Consider the following 17,155-nt stretch of genomic DNA (forward strand, 5'->3'; position numbering starts at 1 on the left):
AGAAAACAATGGCTCTAAAGGGATCCAGTTTGGTGTTCCAGATCACCACTCTACCAACACACTTTTTAAAACTTAGTTGAGGATCAATACCTATTCCAAATCTGCTGGAGTCTATCATGTGGGAAGGTTACGAGTTCTTCATGAGAGACATTTGTAAAGTCTTACGTATCAGCTTCCACTGACAGTTTTAAAAGTACTACCAGTTAGAACTACTTCCTATACCTGATCTGTAATTTCTATCTAAAATCCCCATCCTTAGGCTGTCTTAACAAGTGTATCTCATGACAGAGGTTCATATGCTTTGAATAGACACAGTCGTTGTGGTTTAGATTTAAAATGTCCCCCCAAATTCTCAGGCATGTGAAAGATGACTGGATCACAGGTCACCTACTCTTCAGTGGCTTCATCCACTAACAGATTAAGAAGCTGCGGCCCGAGGATTTAGCTCAGTGGTTTCGCCGCCTGCTGCGCAAGCACAAGGACCCAAGTTCGATCCCTGGTACCAAAAAAAAAAAAAAGAAGAAGAAGCTGAATGTGCTGTTATGAGGTAGGCCCTGAGTGGAGGTGGTCAGTGGGGGTGTGACCTGAGAGGGTGTGCATGTTCTCGTCCTGGCTCCTCCGTGCTCCCTTTACTTCCTGGCTGCCATGGGTTGAGTACCTAACCCTCTGCCAAGTCCCTCTGCCATCCTGCTCCTGTCTTGGAGCCAGTCAACCAGAGCCTAAAACTGTGAGCCAAAATAAGCCTTTCCCTTAAGTTGTAGGTGTAGGATATTTGGGCCTAGTGACTGGAAAATGACTAAAACAGCCATTAAAAGTTCAAACACATAAGCCTTTATCAGTTGTTATATGTTAGAAACAAGATGTCTAAGCTTTTGGGAAACTTGTATAATTCAGGGTAAAAGTTAACTGCAAGTGATTAGTTGACTCTATTTGTCTTTTGAAGGGACTTTTTGTTTTTCTATTTCTCAGCTATGTGAATTCATGAGGAATTATTATAGTAGCTGGAATGAACCACAAGAGCATAGGAAGGAGGTGGTAAAAGACAAATTTTCTCTTTGTAATTGCCACTGCCTCCCTCTTGCCAAATGGAAGCAATGATCAGCCTACAGCCATTCCATCCTAAATGTACCCAACTTTCTTTGACCTTAGAAGCTAAGCAGGGTCACACCTGGTTAGTATTTTGAAGAGAGAAGCAGGGAATGAAAGCAACAATCCTTATGCAAAAATTTGACCTAAAATGAGACGGTCACAGGCCAAACACTTGATAAAGCTGAAGTTTATCTTTGACCCTTTTATCATTCTATTCTATCTACTCATGTCTATTTCATTCATTCATTCAACAAATGTTTGTTGAATGTACCACTATGTATCAGGTATTGTATTAGATGCTGAGGAATCTAAAAATAAGTAGTGGTAAATAGACAAAGTCCTTGCTTTTATGGAGCTCACATTCTAGTTTGGGGATGAATAACAAATAGATCGTGTCTCAGGTAGTTAATAAGTCCAACGGAAAATCAAGCTGGGTAGGGCATATAAGGGAGTGCATGGACATGGGGTATGGGAATGTTACTGTTTTTCTAGGGTGGGACAGGCCTCACTGATAGGATGATATTTGAAATGAGACCCAAAGGAATTGAAAGAGTAGCCATGTGGAACCTGGTTTCAAGTATAAGAAATAGCAAGTGCAGAACATTTGAGGAGAAGCCGCTGGAACATGTGAGGCACAACCAAGGTCTGATGTGAGTAGTAAAGGCAAGAGCAGGAAGAGCTGAGGTCAGGGAGGTCAGATCATGCTGGGCCGCTCACTGTGGGGCAGATGACTCGATCTCACTCAGTTTAGCAAAATCACCCTGGCTGCTCCACTGAGAAGGGAAAATACAGGCGGGAAGGAGGCTGTTGTGATAATTCAGGCAAAAGAGGTTGCTGGTTTGGAGTAGAGCGCTAGCACTGTGGTTGAGGATCACTGCTTGGCTTGGCATCTGGATATATTTTGAAGGTAGATATAACAGGGCTTTCTGATGGATCTGGATGAAAGAATGCCTGAAGAATTGGAAATTGGAAACAAGTCCGTCATTTTGTCTTATTGAATTTGCAATGCTTATTAGGAATTCAAATAGAGATGATGAGCTGACAATGGAATATATGATTCTAGAGGTTAGGGCAGAAGTTTGCACTAGAGATAAATTTGGAATTAACAGTGGATAGATGGAATCAGAGGCCATGAGACCAAACAAATTTAATTTCTTCTTTTTTGACATTTGGTCTAGATTTTTTTTTTTTTTTTTTGAGAAGGGTCTCACTATGTAATGCAGGCAGGCCCTGAACTCACTATGTAGCACAGCCTGGCCTCAAACTTGTGGCGATCCTACTTCCTCACCTTCCTGAGTGCAAGGACTACAGGTGTGTGTCACCACGCCTGGAGGTTATTTGGTCTTCATTAGAAAAATCTTCAAGTTCTAAATTTACCTGTGTCCTTTCTCCAAAATGAAATTTCACATGAACCGGGTTTAATATATCTAAACATCCCCAGCCTGCACAGGACCACTCAGAAAGGTATAAACAAAAGTGTGATAAGTGACTGACATCCTGAATATTACATATTCACCCCTGAGGTTATTATTGACTATTATTGTCCCCATAATAAGCCTGGGCTTCTTTTCTCTCTGTAGTTTTCATTCAAATTTAGGAAAAGGTTTATGACTTTTTGTTTTAAATTTAATTTAAAATTTTAGGGCCAGGGATTTGGCTCAGTGGTTTCACTGCCTGCTGTACAAGCGCAAGGACCCAAGTTCGATCCCCGGTACCAAAAAAAGAACAAAAAAGTAAAATTTTAATTGACAAAAAGGTATCCCCAGTACACAGAAATGTATATATTTATAGTTTACAACCCGATGTTTTGAAATGTGTATACATTATGGAATAGCTAAATTGAGTTAATCAACATTTCTTCACATATTTTCTTTTTTTTTTTTTTTGGTGGCCTAGTCTTGATGATTTTCAAGTATGCTATACATTGCTAACTATAATCCTCATAGTGACTGCACAATAGATCTCTTGAATTTATTTCTCCTAACTGAAATTACGTATCCTTTGATCAAAATCTCCCCAGCCCCCTCTTCTTATGACTATCTTTTTAAAGCCATGTATAAAGTTGGGTTTTCCGATTATTGTAGATACTTTCACTGCAGTTTATTCTGTCACCACCCTCACCTCTAATTAGCTAGTAAAGCTCCTGTTGGCGTTAAGGCCTTATTTTTCTTTGAGTCTACAGAGCCCCTGATTTGCATTTGCCTTATTTTCCTGGGTTTTTTTCTTGTCTTATTTTGTCCCTTTCCCCCATTTTACTGCAAGCTCCTCCAGGACAGGGGCTGTTACTGATTTCAATCCCTCCCACACAATGCCTAGCACACCGAACTGCTCATACTTTTTATGACTACGTAACCCTTCTGTTAAAGTCAGTTGAGTTGAGTGATATTGACCTGTACTGAATCATAGGAGGCCAACAGCAGACAGTGGAACCTTACATTTCACAGTATCAACTTTACAATGCTCTCAGCTCATGGACATAACATTTTTAGCTAGATCTAGAAAATGTTAGATGCAACTATAAAATACCAAGATAATAATAATAGCCAAATCCAATTACTTTAGAAAAGTTCGTGGTTTGTTGGTTTGCTCTTGTAATTTTTTTTTCTTTTTTTTTTTGGTACCCAGGATCAAACTTGGGACCTTGTGCTTGCCAGGCAGGCACCGGAACCACTGAGCTAAATCCCCAGCCCTGCTCTTATAATTTTGTTATTTTTTAAATAGTAGATATTTATTTACTAATATACCTAATACTTTATTGTTTAGTAATGTTACGGTTATTTAGTAATGTCCAATAATGTTGGACTTGGTCTTTAAAGCAGCAGTGTTCAGAAGTAGAGTATTTGGGAAGTGATAGGATCGTGTTATAGCTTGTGTTTAGATGTCCCTCCAAATCCTCATGCAGCCTTAGGTGAGGCTTTTTCAGAGGTGGCTGGATCTAGAGTGTGTGACTGGGATTGATTCATGGTGCAATGCCAGGATCAAGGCCACTGGATTAAGGGTGTGGGTGCTACCTGCCCTAAGTAGCCTGGGTAAGACATAAGGGATAGAAAGAGCTGTGATCAAGCCTTGTTGCTTTGCTACCCTCTGCCCTCCATGGACTGTTTCTCCTCTGAGATGCCACCCTGCCTTGGAGCCAGCAGATTATGGACTGAAACCTCTGCAAACTGTGAGCTAAATGAATCTTTCCTCCCTTAACTTTGGATCATGGGTATTTTGTCTCAGTAACAAGAAAAAGTAACTAAAACAGATCATGAGGGCTCTAATTTTGTTGTTGTTGTTTTTTTGTTTTGGAGGGGTTTTGCGTTTGCTTGTTTTTGAGACAGAGTCTCACTGTGTAGTTCAGGCTGGCTTTGAACTCACTATGGAACCCAGGCAGGCCTCAAACTCACAATGATCCTCTTGCCTCAGTGCTGGTCCTCCAAAGAGCTGGGATTACAGGTGGTTTTTGGTTTTTTTGAGACAAGGTCTCACTATGTAGTTCAGGCTGTCCGTAAACTCACTATATAGCCCAGGCTGGCCTCAAGCTTATGGTGGTCCTCTTGCCTCAGCTTCCCACTTGCTGGGATTACAGGCATGTACCAACATAACTGACGAATCTTATCAGTTGTCAATCCATTGATGAATTCATAGCTCAGTGGCTCATTAGGAGGTGGGAATTAACTGGATGTACCGGTCACTAGTAGCTTCTTTAGGCTGAAGAGTATATTTTGTCCCAGTCCTTTTCTTTTCTCTCTGTCTATATGTCTGTCTTTCTATCTCTGTTTCTCTGTCTGTGCCCCCCACCCTCTTCCTGGCTGCCATGAGGCGAGCAGCTTTGCTCCACTTCACTCTCTGCCATGATGCTGTGCCTTACCTCATGCCCACAGCAATGGAACAAAAAACCATGGACTGAAACCTCTGAAACTGTAAACCAAAATAAATGCTTCCTTCTTAAAGTTGACTTATATCAGACATTTTGTCACAGTGATGGAAAGCTGATTACATATCTTATATCTGAATCAATGAGCTTTTAATTTATATTATCACTGATCATCTAGTTCATACAATTTTAAGCAATGAGGCTACTATTCAGTTTTGAAAACTTGGCTTTTACTAGCACAAAAAGGAGATGTAATAACCTTAGTTATGGATTTCTCAGATAATGATGAATGTTAGAATCTTTTTTTTTCAATGATAGAATCTTGAAAACTGAGATTTCAGACCTGTCACAAATAGCTGAAATGCAATGTTAATGTCACACACCTCCATTTGATTTCAGTGCTGAAGATGGAACCCAGGCTCTCATATATGCTAGGCAAATATTTTACCATTGAACTATATCTCCAGCCCCCCTCCCCACAAGAAAGACTTTTTCATGAAATAAAATAGAATGACATTTTTCTACATAAACATGTAATAGGGGATACTGGCAGGTGCTGGGTAGCCAGATGGCAAAATGAAGAAAAAGGAAGGGTATTTACTATTGTTACTCTCCATTGTATGTATATATTTAGTACCTGGGATTGAACTCAGAGCCTTTGCTCTGAGCTACATCCCCATTCCTTCTTTTATTTTTTATTAGTCATTAAATTGCTCAAGGTGGGCTCATCATTCAGGATCCTCCTGCCTCAGCTTTTCAAGTGCTTGGATTATTACAGGTGTATACTACTGTGCCTGGCTTGTATATTCAACTTTATAGTTTGCCTTTCACTACTCAGCCATAATATTTAGTTACAAATTTGCTAGTTACAGATTCAGCAGGTTGACTACCTTGTGACAAGGATAAACAACTTTTCAGACAGGGGGTTTTAAACCTCTGATTACCAATTTCATTGTATTTTGGGACAAATAATACAGTATACTCTCTTGCTTCCATATGCAGAAGCTACTAGAATCTTAAAACTAGAAACACAACAAAACAAACAAAAAAAACTACCTTATGTTACAGATGAGAAAATTTAGGTTCAAGAAGTTCTCACTCATCCAAATCACAGAATTAGTTAGTAGCAAAGCTAAAATTCCAACTGATTTGGTTCCAATTTCTAGAACTTCCACTCTTCCAAACTGCCTTTTTTCCCCCACACAAGGCCAGTAAGTTCTGGATTTGTGGTTTTGAGGGATGGCTGTATTCACCAGAGAGGAGATTTCTTATTTGCTTTAGGGTCTGCCTTCTTCTAAAATGAAAATGCCAGCTGGGCATGGTAGTGCACGCTTGTAATCCCAGGACTCCAGTAGGCTGAGGTAGAAGGATCATAAATTCTAGCCCATCCTGGGCAACTTTATAATTTAGTGGGACCCTGTGTCAAAATTAAAAGTTTTTTAAAGTGCTGGGACTATTTCAGGGATGTAGCCCAGTGCAAAGGCCCTGGGTACAATACCCAGTACAAAATAATAAAACAAACCCAAAAACCTTTTAGAGTCAGGAATAATGAATAATATTTTATAGTACCTTTTAAAGGATTCCTGCATATTTTCAGATCAGTAGCTGCCTTGGTATTTCACACTAATAATGATTTTATTAAAGTGAAGTCCTATAACAGGAATCTAAGCAACTGGGGAAACAAGGTGAGGTACCTGGAGGGTTGATTTGGGTGGAGGTGTTTTGGAAAATTGTCTGGGCCAGCTGTGATAAAGAGATACTATTTAAAGAAGCCATTTCCTTGAACAGTTAGATCAGTGCTCTATAACTGGAGGTGATTTTGCTTGCTAGGGAAACTTTGGCAATGTCTAGACACACCTTTGTCACAACTGGGAAGGGAGATGTAGCTGGCATCTCACAGGCTGAGGCCGAATATACTGGCAAACATTCTACAATGCAGATTAAGGTGTCTAGTGGCATGCAGCACAGTTCTGACCCTGGCTCTTTTTTGTTTTGTTTTGTTTTTTTGCTTAAAAATATTTTATTAGTACACATTTGCAGTAAGTGAGTACATTCACCTGGGGGAGCTGGTAAGTGTACGTAATATATCTTAATTCTTTTTACATTCCTAAGGTCTTGCTATAGTAGACCAGGGGACCTTGTATTTGCTGTGTAGTCCAAACTGGCCTCAAACTCACACTCCTCCTGCCTCAGCCTCCTGAGTTCTGGGATAACAGGAAGCACCACCAAGCCCAGCAGCTCTATCTTAGTACATCTGAGCAAAGATTTGGATAGAATACTGATCAAATTTGAGGATGATGATCCTGGGAGGGTGGGGATCCAAAAAGATTGTGACCACCTGGAATGGTGGTTTGCTGAATTCAGAGCACCACAGTTCACTGGGACACTATGTATAGAATGTCCAGAAGACTAAAGGGAAGGTTGAGAAAGAACTGGAAAGAACAGGCCTTGGGGATACTGGGAAGGACCATTAAAAACCCTGGTGGGAGGAGACTACAAAAGACATGCTAACTGCCATATCACAGGGCTCTGAGGGAGGATTGTCTGTGCAGTGTGGCCTCTGGGGAAACTGGAATCAACAGATGTAAGTGATAGCCAGGTTTTGGCCTGATAGGAGAGGCTGATTAACAGACGTTAGAATTGTTCAAGGAAGAGCAAGGCTCGGAAAGCAGAGTTCTTGATTACGGTCAGGACGGACCCGCGATGGTTTCTATTAGCCGCGCTAGGGCAAGGCATGCACTGCAGTGAGCGCCTGCAGTCCCAGCTACGCGGGAATCTGAGGCCGGAGGAATGCCAGAGCCCTGGAGATGGAGACCCCTGTCTCAAAAACAAAACAGAAATGTTGCGGCGAACTGCCGGTTAGCACTGGTGCCTCGCCCCTCCTATAGTGGGCTCTGAGTTCTGTCCCCCTCGGGCTCACTGTCCTCGGAGGGCGGCACAGGCGCGTCCCGAGCACCAGCCCTGCCTGGGAACAGCTCGGCCCACGAAACTTGAGGTTCACTGCGAAGGTTTTGTGAAACAGCTGTGGTCCGTGGCGTCTTTCTGCTTTTCAGACTTCGTTCGCTTTTTATTTGTATTTATTTTGGTACTGCGGATCGAACTCGGGACCTTGCGCTTGCGAGACAGGCGGCGGCACCACTGAGCTCAATCCCCGGCCCCCTGGTTGCTTTTTAAAGTCGTCTGTGCAATCAGGGAATTCTGCGGGACACTACACACGCAGGTGTTTGACTGTGTCACTGCCGCGTTTTAAACAAGAGTTGAGGACGTGTGGCCCCTAACAAGGCAAGAAGGCTCGCCTACAGGGGAACTGGATTTTCCTCAGGGTAGGACTAGCTCCGAGAGGCCGTAGGGTCACGGGCTGCAGCGCGTTAGTCGACTCCCAAAGCTGCTTCGGGGAAACCTCGCGGCCCCTCACAAACCGACCGCGGGCTCTGCGCCTACCGCCGCAAGCCTAACGCGACTCGCGTTTCCTGGGGGCGCGCTAGGGCGCGCGACCGAGCCCTCGGGAGCCGCAGAACGGACCAATGAGCGGGCTCCCTCTCCGCGCGCGCTCGGGATTGGGAGAGCCGAGCCAGCAGCTCGATTTGGCAGTGGGCGGGGCGCTCCAGGGAGGGGCTGGGATAGGCGCGCCCGCTGCGCCAGAGTCCCGGGGGCGCGTGCGCGGTCTCGCGGCGGCCGCGGGGGCCGGTCTCGCGCGGTCTCGAGGTGGAGTTGCTGGCGGCGGTGAAGGCGGAGACGGAGGAGGCTGGCGGAGGGGAGGGGGCGGGGATTCAAGATTCCGAGGTGGGGATTTGGGAGTTTCTGGATTCTTTATCTCGGGTGTGAAGCGCTGCCGGAGGGCTGTCTCTTCCTGCGGTGCTTAGCAGCGGCCGCGGCGGGAGGCTGGGCGCTCGTCGTGGCGCGGAGGTAAGAGGCGGCCGGGTGGCGGAGATCCCAATCAACAGGTCGGCGGGAGCGCGGCGGGGGAGGGGCGGCGGGGCTGGGTCCCCCACTCCTGCTTCCTGGGCCCCCGCGGGACCCCACGCAGCGAGTCCGCGGTCCCGAGCGCAACCTTTGTCCCCCGAGGGGCGCTCCTGCGCCGCGGCCGGGACCCACCTTGGTCCGGGCGTCCTCTGTCCCCGCCCGAGTCGCGGGGGGCGCGGCGGGGAGCTGTCTGCCCTGGGCGCCGCGGAACTCCCTCGCTCCGGGCCAGTCGGGACGCCGGCGGAGCGGACACTTTCCTTTAGCAGACCGATGTCGTCGGCGTTCCTGCGCCTGAGTCAGTCGGCTCCTGGTGTTCTCTACTCGTGCATTCTTTGAACAGATAACCAGTTCCTGCTTCCTTGTGACCACTTTGAAAGAAAAGCCTAATGTCGTCAATGCTTTCTCATAATTTACTCTGAAATTGCGAGTTGAACTTTGAAGCCTGAAAATTGTTGGAAGCTACTTTAAATAAGAGGCGCTTCAAAGATCTTGCAAATTATGTAACTTCCTAAAGATAACTCACCTTCTGTTTAGTTGATTGACACGCAGTAATGTGTTTGGAATTTAGGTTTCGGTTGAAAGGTTTTTCGAGGCAGTTTACGTTAAAATTAAAATCTGATAGCCGAGAGGCTTTTAGAAGTAGTTTGTAGTATATTTTGACCCTGTCCCTTAGATTTGGAAAGCCTGTATAACAAAAATCTTAAAAGTTTTGATTTGACCGACAAGGTGAAAGTTAATATTTCCGGATTTTAAAAAAGCAATACTATGTTTTAATGATAGCATCCTAATTATGCGCTTAAATTATACAAGTTAATAAGCTATTAAATTCTGCAAGAGGAACACATGACGTGTTGGTTATTGGTGTCTTTGAAGTATGAGTATTGGTGGAAATGAAAATTACTAAGCTTTCTTGAATATAAACAACTGAGTTTTTTAACAAGATTACTGTGACCATAACGTAAAGTTTTAAAATGCTGTCTAAACTATAACAGGCTGAAGTAAAAGTTTTACAGATGAAACAGGCAAAAATATGAAACGCGCTTCATTATTTTAGATTTGTTTTTTAAAAATCATGTAAATCTTACCCTGAGTGACTTCCTTGGGTGACTTTTGGCTAAAGCAGACTTGAACGGGATAAGTAAAGGTAGACTGAAGAATATAGACTTGTTTTAAAATGTTAAAATAGGAAAGGTTATGTAAATTTTACTTGAAGATGACCTAAGTCAGTACAGTGGTTTGGCTGTTTATATGTGATCTTCCTGAATTATAATCTTGATTAAAAATTTCATGACAGACATACCAAGAAGTTTGGTTTGTTTTACCTATCAGTATAGTGAGATTCTGTATTTCTCATAGATTCTCCGATTTAGGGTATCTGGAAAAATAGTATCTTGATATATATGCTTTAGAGTGTAATTTATTATATACTTAATGAGTCATAGAATCATTGAGTTGGAAATAATCTTAGTGGTTATATAGTGTAACTTTGCCATTTTCTGGGGGGAAAATGTTTTATAGAGATTAATTAGCCTGTAGTCTGCTAGATAGTGATGCAGTTGGAGCTAACTATAAAAATGTTTATCTCCATGTTCTAAGTTCAGTGCATGCCTCCCTTGTGCATTTTTTCTTAACACCCACTGAAGGGTATTTTTCAGTTTTTCAATCTTTTTTCATTTTTTGTTACTGGGGATTGAATCTGGGACCTCGCACATGCTAAGCAAGCACTTTACCACTCAACTACATCCCCTTCCCCCTTTTTGAGACAGGTCTTGCAATATAGTGCAGGCTGGCCTTGAACTCACTGTATAACCTCATGTTGGCCTTGAACTTCTGGCGACCCTCCTGCCTCAGCCTCCCAAGTGATGGGATGTGCGTCACCATGCCTGACTCAGTTTTTCAATATTTCAAGCAATGTTTAATAAATGTCTGTGTTCCTGTCTCCTTGAGCATCATTTCTGCCAAGACAAAATGAGTGACAGTGGTTTCTCATCCTTATTGGTGTTAGCAGATTTTTAAGTTTCTGCCAGTTGGTTAGATCTTATGTAGTACCTGTTTCCTTTCATCTGTGGTAAGCATCAGTGGCCCCTAAACATGTACTAATGACTGGAACTGTGAATGTTTGGTTACATGATGAAAATGAATTAAGGTTGTTAGTCAGCTGGCTTTAAAAATTGGGAGATTTTCCTTGATTATCCAGGTGTGCCTAAATATCAAAAGTCGTTACAAGGGAAAGAAAAAGGCAAAGGAATAGTCAGAAAAAAGATGTAACAAAGGAAGCAGAGTCAGAGAAATGGAAACTGTTAAATTTATGGTAATTTGTTGTAACAGTATGTGAAAGTAACACTATCAAATTGTTTTCAAGATGGCTGAACCACTTTGCCTTCCCCACTAGTATTATATGAGAGTTCTAATAGCTTTAGATCCTCATCAGCACTTGGTATGATCAGTCTTTTTAATTTTAGACATTTGATAGGTATATGGTAGTATCTCATTGTGACTGTTAGTTGCAATTCTTATGATTAAGGGTGTTAAGTATCTTTTCACGTGCTTATTTGTCGTCTTATATCTTCTTTGGTGAAGTGTCCACATCTTCTGCCCATTTTTATTTACTTTTTCAGAGCCTTCCTCTGTTCTGGTTGTCCTTGAACTTGTGGGCTCAAGTGATCTTCCTGCCTCATTCTCCCCAATGGCTAGGACTATAGGCCTACACCGACTTGACTCACCGTTTGTTTCCTTATTGTTGAATTTTGAGTGTTCTTTGTAGCCTTTTGTTCAATAAATGGTTTATCAAGATTTTCTCCCAGAGGGGCCGGGGATTTAGCTCAGTGGTTCCACAGCCTGCCTCACAAGCGCAAGGTCCTGGGTTTGATCCCCGGTACCAAAAAAAAAAAAAAAAAGATTTTCTCCCAGAGTTTCATTTGTTTAATACAGTTATTCCATGACCATTTGTTGAAAAGATTCTCCTTTCTCGTTGAGTTGCACTTATCTCTGTCAAAAACCAAGTAACATAGACTCTTCTGTTTCATTGATCTGCTTGTCTGTCCTTTTGCCAATAAAGTCTTTATTATAATAATTTAAACATGTCTAGACATCAGGTAATGTGAGGCCCCCAACTTTTTTTTAAATTATTGTGGTTATTTTGGTTCCTTTGCCTTTCCAAATAATATTTAGAAACAGCTTGTTGATATTCCCCAGAAAAATCTGTTGGAATTTTTATTGGGATTATGTTTAATCTGTAGATCAACCTGACTTTTTAACAATATTGAGTCTTCTAACCTGTGAACACAGTATTTATTTAGATCTTTTTAGGTTTCTTTCATGGGGTTTTGTAGTTTTCAACATACAGGTGCAACAAATATTGTAATAGGTTTATACCTAAGTATTTCAAATCTTTTGGTCCTATTGTAAATGGTAATTTTTAAAAATTCAATTCCCAATTTATCATTAATAGTTTATAGAAATTCAGTGAACTTTTATATATTGATTTTGTATCTATATGGCAGATTGAAAACAGGAAGACTTGTTTAAAATTACTAAAGGAAGAAAAAATGTTTCATTATAGTCAAACATTTCTCACACTGGGTTTATTTAGACAAGTTGTTTAAATGGACTTGGATAGTGAAGTGTTTTTTTACAAATGTTCTTAGATGCTGTATTCATAATAATAAAAATACGCCTTTGAATGGACATTTAAACTAATATATCCATTCTGTAAAATAATATTCTGCAGTAAAAAGAAACTACTGCTACATCCCATCATCTAGATGAATCTCTACAAGATAATGCTGTGTGGAAAAAACCAATTTCAAAAGATTATTATGTGATTCTGTTTATAACATTGTTGAAATGGCAAAATTGTTGAAGTGTTGCACAGACCAGGGGTTGTGGATGTGTTAGAGGAGGGAGGGAAATACAAGAGCAACTTGAGGGGTCATTGTGATCATGGGGATCTTGTGTATCTTGACTGTTTTATTATATACCACCAGTGGCAACATCCTGATGGCGATGTACTATATGGTTTCAAATGATACCATTGGGGAAATTTGATAAAGAGTATATAGAATGTATTATTTCTTAACTACATGTGAATTTTAAATTATCTCAAACTAAAAAGTCTAATTTAGGAAAAAAAACCTCAAAAGTACTTAAAGGCAGAATAATAACTAGCTAGTTACATCTTGTATAATTGGAAGAAACTTCTTGGAAGTGTGTTCCCTATAAAGGATGAGACCTTGAGAACAATAATTTGAGGTGATATGTTAAAAGAATAAACTGAATTTACACCTCAAAATTTTGGAGACTACTGCAAATTTTTATTTCTTGCACTGATTATACAAAAGCCAGCATAAGTATGTAAGAGTCCCACATATATGTTCCTTTTACGTTTCTGTTGGCATTACTGCCTAAAAGAGGCCTTAGACTGAGAAATTGCACAACTCACCTGCCTGAAAAGATAATGATGATTAAAACAACCAATGCCTGCCTTGCTTTCCCTGCCTTTACTGTAGGTCAGAAGGGTTGAAATCATCCAAAAGGGAAGGAGACATAGAACAGAAGCATGATTGTACAGTAAATCTTCTGAAGCAAAGAAACTATTTTGTGTGAGTGTAAAGCAAATGGACCTGACCAAGAATGATCTGAGGAAAACTTAAGTCCAGTTGAGATCTGAAAGCAGTAAGACTTACTAAGGGGAACACATTACTGATGAGATAGATAGTTCATGCAAAGGTATAGGAGGACCAAATGTAGTTCATGTGGAGAACTGAAAGGAGACCAGTGTGGCTACAAGTGCAGCAGAGACATAACATTTGAGAAGTATTGATGTGGAAGTCTTAATTCCATTTCTGGCTAAGGATAAGGTTCTTTAGAGATCCAGTGTGAGGAGCTATCCATTTATGAGAACTAATTGTATTTTGAATGAAGATAAAATGATGTAATTTGGAGGTTTTTATTTAGGATGAAAATGTAAGTTTAAAACAAAACCCCAAAAACAAGCTCCTTCTTATACCAGAAAATCAACTGTAGTCATATGTTTAGGTTTGTCAGAATAGATTGATTTCATTGACTGTTAAATTGAAAAATATGAAATTAAAATATAGAATGAAGTTCCTGAAAGAAAAGTCTAGGCTGTTTTGTGTGTCCCCCCCCCCCCGTTGCTTCTTTGAGACAGGGTCTCACTATGTAGTTTAGGCTGGTGTGGAACTATGTAGCCCAAGCTGGCCTCGAACTCATGGTAATCCTCCTGCTTCAGCCTCCTGAGTGCTGGGATTACAGACATGCATCACCACTTCTGGATTGTTTTGTTTTGAAGTATGTTCCTTCATGAAAATGTGGATACATGGTGAAAGTGTATGCTTATTAAATATATTTTGAACCATGAAGTTTTGCTTCATTGATTCAAACTGCAGCAGTTTAAAGTTTCAGTAAGTTGATAATCAAGGCATTTAATTTTATTATTATAAATTTGGCCTTATGAAATCATTTAAAGTTACAAGAATTCAAAACAGTTTTTTGTCTTATAATTTTAAAGTCCCTTCAGTTAATAATTGTCTCAAAGACACTGACATTGAAGTTTTGCAGCCTCTTAGATTCTTGGCCTTTTGATCCTTCAAGGCAACTTTCTGTAAATATATTAAGCTTTGTGGGTCCCAATCATCTGTGTTGCAGGTATTCAGTTTTGTTATCAGAGTGGAAAGGTAGCCAAACAAATAAACTGACTGTGTTCCCATAAAACTTTATAACTGTGTGTCATTTAATGACAGGGATACATTCTGAGAAGTGTGGTGGGTCATTAGGTAATGTTGTCATTGTGGGAACATTGCAGAGTGCATTTAAATAACCTAGATGACATAAGTCAGTAACAGTATGGCCTCCTGATGGAGCAAAGGGATGTAGAAAAATCATGGTGGCACATGCCTTTAATCCCACCTTCTCTGGAGGCTGAGGCAGAGGAGGATCTCAAGTTCAAGGCTAGCCTGGGCAATTTAACCAGACTCTGTCTTTAAAAAAAAAGAAGTAGTATGAGGCTGCTGCCAGACTAACATGGCATATTGTTTCATAGTAAGCTTTTTTAAAAAAAAATAAAAGTACATTCTAATAATAAAGAATAGAATAATAAACACAAACCACTTTACACAATTGTTGCTGTTTTAAAGTAGTAAGTACTTTACATAATTGTATGGACTGTACTTTTATATGCAGTAGATTCTATTTACCCCAGCTTCACCACAGACGTATGAATAATGTATTAAGCAATGATATCATGAGGTGGTAGGAATTTTTCAGCTCCATTATAATCTTCTGGGATCACTGTTTTATATGTGGTCTGTCATCTTTATGTCAGGCATTACTGTACTTAAAAAACAGGGTGTGCCTGATTTGACCTTTGGGTTTGGTTTTCATACTACTGCTTTATGGTAAAAAATCAGTAGGGAATTGACAATTGTAGCATAGAAGTTTAAATTTTGATGTTCAATTTTGTTAAAATTTTTTAATGGTTTTTATTTTTGTTATATCTGAGAACTACTTGCCTAACTAAAGAGTTTCTCCTATATTTTCTTCTATAAGTTTGATAGTTTTGTATTTTGTATTTAGGATTATAATCTATTTTGAGTCAGTTTTTGTATAAAGTGGGAGTTATGGATTGATTTTTTTTTTTTTTTTTGGTACCGGGGATCGAACTCGGGTCCTTGCGCTTGCGGGGCAGGCGGTGGCACCACTGAGCTAAATCCCCAGCCCTATGGATTGATTTTTAATTTGTCCAGTTGTTCCATAGCCATTTGTTGAGAACTGTCTTTTCTCCAGTGAATTCCCCTTGTCTCTTTATCAGAAACATTGACTGTGTACATGTGTGCCTGTGTGTGAACCCTTGCATTCCACTGATCTTTGTCTGTGTGTGTGTGTGTGTGTGTGTGTGTCTGTCTGTCTTTGGTTTTTTTTTTTGCCAATCCTGTAGTCTTGATTACTGGGGCTACAGCAGTCTTAAAATCAAGTGATGTGAGTTCTCCAACTTTATTCTTTTTCCAAATTACTTTGGTACTTTAGGTCCATATAAATTTTTAAATAAGCTTGTCATTCTCTATATAATTTTTATAGATTTTGGTAGGAATTATGCAAAACCAGGATATTTAAAGTTAACATACCTAATAAAAATTAAAATCCTTAAAGGGTTGTAGAAGCAAGGTGATGAAGTAAACATATATTAAGTGTAGGCTTTGACTAGTCCACAGTGTATTGCATAATGATTACTTATGAATCTAAAATATAAAGTAATAAATTTTTCATCTTTTTAAAATGTGTTTTGTTAATTTTAAAACAATTCAAAAGCCCAATGGTAGCTTTCCAAATCTCAGCCTAATACCTAGGCCCATGAAGAACTGCACCCTACCAGTTTACCATCTTTTAATGGGCCACTTATGCAGTCAAGTTAATCTGAGTTGGTCTTTTCAGGTTAAATTGTCCTTTGATATCCAGGAGGATTCTTTGTTATCCAAACCTGATGTTCAAGTCTATAATATAAAATGGTGTACTATTTTCATATAACCTTTGTATGTCTTCCCATGTGCTTTAAATCATCTCTAGATTTCTTTTATTATCTAATGCAATGTAAATTCTATGTAAATGGTTGTACTATTTACAGAATAGTAACTAGAAAAAGTCTGTGTATGTTCAGTACAGACAGAATTTTTTTCAAATATTTTTCATCTGTAGTTGATCGAATCCACAGATGTGGAATCCATACACATTGCGGGGTGTCTGCAGTTGGTTGGTTGTTCTCAGGCTTTGTTGGTGCCATCCATTTATCTTGAACTTTGGCATTCTAACTCTTCTGACAAGACTAACAGTAAAATATATTTTACATTGGAAACCAGTACATACATATCTGTATATGCCTGTGCATATGTATATATTTCTGTTTTAAAGTTTCTCAGAACAGCAACTTTAGCTATACATGGTATGTGCTAATATTCCATTTTTTAAAAATTTGTTTATAATCCACTAAATCCATTTAAATGATCCACAAATGGGTCATACCTTGAATACCACTGATCTAGCCAGGCATGGTGCCCCTTGCCTATAATCCTAGCACTTTGGAGGCTAGGGCAGGAGGATTGCAGCGAGTTCAAGGTCAACATGAGCAATATATAGAGACCCTGTCTCAAAAAACAAACAAAATCCTGATCTAGTCTAGAGTAACCCTTCTCCAAGAATCTGTATTCGTCATTTCATTTAAAATTCAACTTG

At 40.2% G+C, this 17,155-nt stretch overlaps 1 protein-coding gene across 8 annotated transcripts in view; it reads left to right on the plus strand.

The window, feature by feature from the left end:
• The first annotated feature begins 8,606 nt into the window (after positions 1-8,606).
• The window catches only part of Pals1 (protein associated with LIN7 1, MAGUK p55 family member), an 88,369-nt gene continuing 79,820 nt past the window's right edge, over positions 8,607-17,155 (plus strand). Inside the window, exon 1 of one of the 8 annotated variants that reach the window (XM_021247516.2) lies at positions 8,607-8,854. The gene's annotated coding sequence lies outside the window, so the exon portion shown is untranslated. The remainder of the gene's footprint in view (positions 8,855-17,155) is intronic. The other 7 variants (XM_004837372.3, XM_004837373.3, XM_004837371.3 and 4 more) reach the window with 7 other exon arrangements.

This window comes from Heterocephalus glaber, unplaced genomic scaffold (genome assembly GCF_053883595.1).
Source record: "Heterocephalus glaber isolate CG9 unplaced genomic scaffold, H.glaber_assembly_v1.0 deba00001608, whole genome shotgun sequence".
Lineage (NCBI taxonomy): Eukaryota > Metazoa > Chordata > Mammalia > Rodentia > Bathyergidae > Heterocephalus > Heterocephalus glaber.